Below are 5,929 nucleotides of genomic sequence, written 5' to 3'. Positions count from 1 at the left end.
GTTAACATGCTCATGTTGCATTAGATTTGTGTCATGTTTGAGTTGTTTACATGCTTGCTTGCATGCTTAGGTTGCATAGCATTGTGTGTGCATTCTCTTGGCTCTTGATCAAGCATGATAGAGTTTGGGGCCCCCTTGTGTGTTTTTGTGCATTTCATTTGATATTGAATTGCACACTTGGCTCTTTTGGCCATCATGCATTGGAATGCGTGATTGGTGGCCCCAGGGTCGAGAACTATACACCTTTGAGTCTTAAACATGATAAGGGGTGTAGTTGTGCAGACATTGTCTTGTAAATATATTGCCATGCTCTATTTGTCCTCTGCTGCAGCAATAGGAGCTTTTCATAGGAATAAATGGTCAGTCGACCATATTCAGTGCCGATCGGCTAAAGGTGTCTGGCCGAGAGCCCTATTTTTGGTCGATTACCAATTTACCTTGGCCAATGGCCTTATTTTTTGGCCGATGGCCTCACAGCATGCCCACAAGGTGGTTCAGAAGTGTCACAGAAGTTGGCACAATTTTCAGAGGTACAGAGCAGTGCAAACAGAGGCAACATGAAGCATGGTGATGGATTTCCGAGCGAAGCCGTCCGAGCATGCATTCATCCCTCATCTCGAGGCCATTTCAGTGTTTTAATAACTTAGAATAGTTATTTATTTCAATTTGGTTATGTAATAATTAATTTGCTTATTAGTTAGTTAATTAGATGATTTGTATTATTCTTTCGGTCCCTCTGTCGAGAGGGCGCAATTATGTAATAAGCGTGCGTGTGTGTGATGCATGTCTTCCAACCCCACTTCTTTCTCGCTTTTACTTAACCGCTTACGATGGTTACTTTTAGGGCATATTTCATTTAGCATCCTTATGCTATGCATGTTTGCATCATTCATCTGTATTGCATGCACCGGGCTCGACGCATCATATTAACAGCATTGTATTTCAATTCTAAGTTGAATACATGTATCGAATTGTCGTATCTCATATGCCATTTTAGATTAGCCGAGCCTATTCTAGTTGCACTTTGCATGCGATGCATTAGCCATTTTAACATAAACTAGGATCATACATGATTTCTAACTAGTTTCTTGTTTTGGCTCGGAGTACACTGTGAGTGTTTATGCTTTAGCATCTTGCATGAGTGTGAGTTTTGCCATGAGGCTAATCGCTTATATGATACAACTGCTTGAATGCCTGTGGGTGAAGGTTGGATTACTCGAATTGGAATGATTCATTGAAATCCGTGTTTTCGCCTACTTGCGAGTAGCAAACTTCAAACCATTCCCAAACAAATGGATATGCAATGCTTTGTTCGAAATTAGGCGATTTAGTCTATTCTTGTGTGTTGTGCGCATCACATAGTAATTCTAGCTAATTAACCGGAATAAGAACGCATGCATTTTCAAAAATAAGATATCATGCTTAGTACAGGCTGATCTTTGATCGGGCGAGCAGGGGTGCTCATAGATGACCTTCCCCAGTCGTACCCAAGTTCCCAAGCCGAGACAACTTTGGTGAGGACGGACACATGGCCTTAGGCAACGAGTCAGGGTTTCCCAAATTCCCCCAAAATAAAATATTTAGGTGGCGACTCTGTATTTGGCGAAACAGTCCATGTTTGGCACTTCTTTCTTAAAAATCAGTTTTCCAAAATGATTTATCGGATTTGGACTTTTTGGTGATTTATCAATCTCACATCGCACATTGTGAAATTAGATTAAGAACCGTGACATCGAGTCCGAACTGTATCATGAAGCCCCAGGGCGCGTCTACACCCGAGACGATGAAATAATCGTCTCCAGCACCCTTGTTGGAGTTTGAGAGGTCGGCAACGAGTTTGTATTCTGTGGATCTCGGCTTAAGGTAATATATGTAGCCCTTCTCTGACTTCAGACCACACATGGTGTAGCAGTATTGGATGTCGACTAGAGTTACCCTAGCATTTTCTCGGCTAGCTAGGGCAATTATTCCATTGATAACTCGGTAAGAGTTAATGGCAAGCTGCATTGGGTTCAGTTTGTAATAGCGAAAGACTTCGCGGAAGAGGATGTCAAAGGGGAACCTAAGCTCACACTCAATAAAGGCTACTACTGGGAAAGGCATGGAGTCCACATCAGGCATGATGAAGTCTTCCTTCCCTGCCAACCTAAGGTGGACATTGGCAGGAATGGTGAATGGCAAACTCCTGCCTGAAGTATTCTAGCTTAATTGGGGTGTCTACCTTCCACCTGAACATACCTATAACGTCGGCTAAGTGGGGAAGGTGTTGGATTTCAGAAGAAAATGGCTTGTATGGGTTTGAGGGACCTCAGCTTAACGCAAAACAGAAACTGGGGCAAGTGTCTTCAAGATCTAGAAGGAATTCGTTTCAATTTTTCCTAAGGCCAGAAGTTCTAAAACAAAACCCAAGCCTAATCGATATAGACGCAGAGAATAAAAGGCAAGAATCTGGAAAACACAACAAGAAAACATGGCAAAAAGCATGATTTAGACTCAAGAAGGTAGAAAAAAATCAAGAACATCAAGTGTATGAACAGCATGTGTGTGTGTGTGTGTATACCCAAAAAAAGATTGGGCAAAAGTAAACTTATGGAACAGAACATGGTTAAACATGTGAAGGATGAAATTTATAATACAGACAAAAGACTGGAGAATATGAATACATTCACCATGGCAATAAATAGAAGCAACAGAGTATGAGACTAAAAAAGAGGAAAATAGTAACTCACTGAAGAAAATGAAGCCGGTGTGAAGTACGCCGGGGTCAGACGATGGTAGTGAGCGGAGAAGAGCAGCAAAAGTTTCATCGAAGAAGGTGAACGGAATAGTTGCAGAAAGCTTCAAGAAGACGGAAATAGAGGATTTGGGAGAGAAAGTTAGAGAGAGAGAGCTTGAACGAAAACGGTGGTGCAAAAGTGAAAAGACGGGAAGAGAGGAGAAATTTTGATTAAAACGCGAAAAGGCAGCAAAAACGCATTTAGTGAGCCTAGGATGACGTGTCTGTCAGGCGGCGTGCGCAGAAGCGACGCGACCTGATAGCGCGTGTCAGGTACGGTTTAATGGGGAAGAGACGCGTGGCGAAAACGGTTGAGTTATTGTGCGTGACAGCTTATACGCATGTAGAAACTCTTGGAGTTCTTGATTTAATGAAACAGAGACCTCGGCTATGGGGATGATCACGGTTAAAGAACTTGGAAAAACTTGGTTCTTGGTTCTAAGGCATTGATGAAAACAGACTACAAGTCTCGGTTATATAGAGCCGACGAATGATGACCTCGGTAATGAAGGATAGAGCAAGCTTAGCCGACGTGCTATATGGCTTTATGAAATTGGTTCCATCACCTCAGAATGCCGAAGTAATAGAACCTAGGGGTCAGTTGTGGAGACATATTTTTTTGATAACAACACGTGGTCGAGGTGGCACCGAAGTGCCACCCGAGGTGCCACATGTCCTGGTCATGACGCCAAGATGATCTCGGCTAGGCCTTGGTTATCTGTGAAGATACCGAAATTCGAGGTGAGCGGATAAGGGATAAGAGTCTTAGAAAGATGGAGGACCTCAGCCAGGATAAGGATAAAGCTCTTAGGGAGTTTATCTTTATCTATTGGAGATTCCAAGATGAGCATTGGGACAGAGTCCAAGAGAAGCTGGGCTATTACAAGGATCAGATTAGTGCTGACTATAAAAGTAAGGCACCCCCATGGGTCTAAGGTACACTTTTTGCATTCTGGCTAGTGAGTTAAGCACTATTTGCTATCTTTGAGAGATAATTGAGTACTGACTTGATCGTCGGAGTGCCCTCGGGTAGAAGAACCATCGTCGGAGTCTCATCTTTCTATCACAAGTCGTTCGGGCGCAATCTATTCTACCGGTGTTCTCCAGCTGAGTTCATGTTCGGCAGTGTGCTCAGAAAACAGCACACACACCGTGCATGGCAAATGTTTTGTAAATTCATGCTCCTTCATTATTGTTTTACATGTTTTTCCAAAACAAAGGGGAATTTTATGAGAATTGAGGATGAGAACTCAACTTGTATGTTTAATGGACGTAAATTGCAAATTCAAGAGCTTGACTTCATTGCATAGGTTTTGAGTTTGAAATGAATTTCTTTTGATTCCAAATGAAGTAAAGATTGTTTATTTACCATCTTTATGTAAGGTTCTGAGTCTTGAATTGTGCAAAAAAATGAAGTTTGATGTTGAAATAAAGGGACCCAAAAACATAGCAATTTTCGAACTCAAGCAAACCCAACACTGCACATGCAGAAAACAGGGCAGATTTGTGGAGCATGATGCTTAAATTGTAGGTGCAGGAGGCACGTGCGGTGATGGTCCCGCACGTGCGGCAAAGACCTCCGTACGTGCAGCCCTTTAGGTAGTCCTGATCTTGCTTTTCACTCCATTTTTCCACCTTCCAAGCCTCTGTTTGCATGGTTTTAAAGTGTTTGTTGTGCATTTGCATCTCATGAACACAAATGAATATAGAATGAAAGTTAGAACCAAATGATTGAACAACAAATAGAAACCGATTAAGTAGACAATGAACTGAATAAAATCGACTGAATGTATGAATTGTGTATTGAGTAGTTGTGCTTTAAATTGTTTGTTTAGGTCAGACGCCGCTTCTTTAGTGCCTTTTAGCACGTGTTTCAAGGAGCCCACTATGAGTAACAATGTTGTAAAGCTATGTTCAATTATAATTATTTTTTGAATGATTAATTGTATTGCTTTCTAAAATGATATTGTTCACTAAATGAATGTTTGTCTTATTTTATGAACAGTACTCGTGGCATCCATAGCAACTGACTGTTACGGTTATAGTTACTGCTATTATTACAGAGATCTCTGTCAGTTCCGATGTTTGGAACTACTGTTTTCTGTTATAGCGATCCCAGTTTTTGACCTGACCTTTATTATGTTCTGGACTCGAGTTCCATAGTTGTATATTGTGTCTGTGTCTTGTTTTTTCCCTTTAACTCTTTTAATTTGAGCTTTGGAATATGTTGGGTGTGTTTGGAACAGGTTGGTTGTTAGTTGGCCTAGATTGTTATTGCCTAGATTTTGGCTTCTTCGCTCACACGACGCTTCTTACGCTAGAGCGAACCTTGTGTGTTTTGCTTCTTCGCTCAAGCGAGGTTTCTTGCGCTCGAGCGAGAATTGAGAGTCCTCAGGTTTCTTTCCCAGACGCAGATTTTTTGGAAAGGTGAAGTTCTTCGCTCGAGCGAGGCTTCTTGCACTCGAGCTAGCCTTGTGAAATTGTTTCTTGCGCTCGAGCAAGCGTGTGCGTCTGTGGCAAACCTAAAGCTTTGCATTCTGCGCGTCGCTCGAGCGAGGTCACTTGTTGTGTCTGGTCACTCGAGCGACAATTCTTTCGCTCCAGCAAAGGTAGCGTATATCAGTTCACAACAACGATATTTTGTATCACTTTTCGCCCCTTTTCTCACGCAAAACCCTAGCCCAGCTCCTTCTCTCTCTAAAATACTCTCTCTCTCTATAAATACACCTTGATTTGGGGATCTCTCAACCCAAGTTCCTTTGTTAAAGAGGTAGAGCACCTTGAGAGCTCCGTGTTGATGCAAGTAGATCATAGTTTTGGCTTGTTTGAAGTGTCTCCATCTTCTCCTTTGAGCTTCTACACTTGAGGTAGGGATATTCTACACATTAATATGGGTTTTAACCTAGGTATTTGTTGTTAGGCATAAATGGTGGGATTTAGGAAGGTTTTGGTGAAGTTAGGGTTTGGTTTCAAAATTAAAAAGGGAGGTTTTATATTAGGCTCCATAAATATGTATATTGGGTGTTGAATGTGAGGTTATATGGGTTAAAATGATGAAATTGGACTTGGGGTTGATATTTGAAAAAGGAAAAAAATTGCCCTAATTTGTGCCCAATAATTATTTTGTTTAAATAATTAAATTTATATGGGAAA

The sequence above is a fragment of the Camellia sinensis genome, chromosome 9, assembly GCF_055761805.1.
Source record: "Camellia sinensis isolate YWXY chromosome 9, ASM5576180v1, whole genome shotgun sequence".
In the NCBI taxonomy this organism is placed as follows: Eukaryota; Viridiplantae; Streptophyta; class Magnoliopsida; order Ericales; family Theaceae; genus Camellia; species Camellia sinensis.
Note: the sequence above shows the minus strand (reverse complement) of the source record.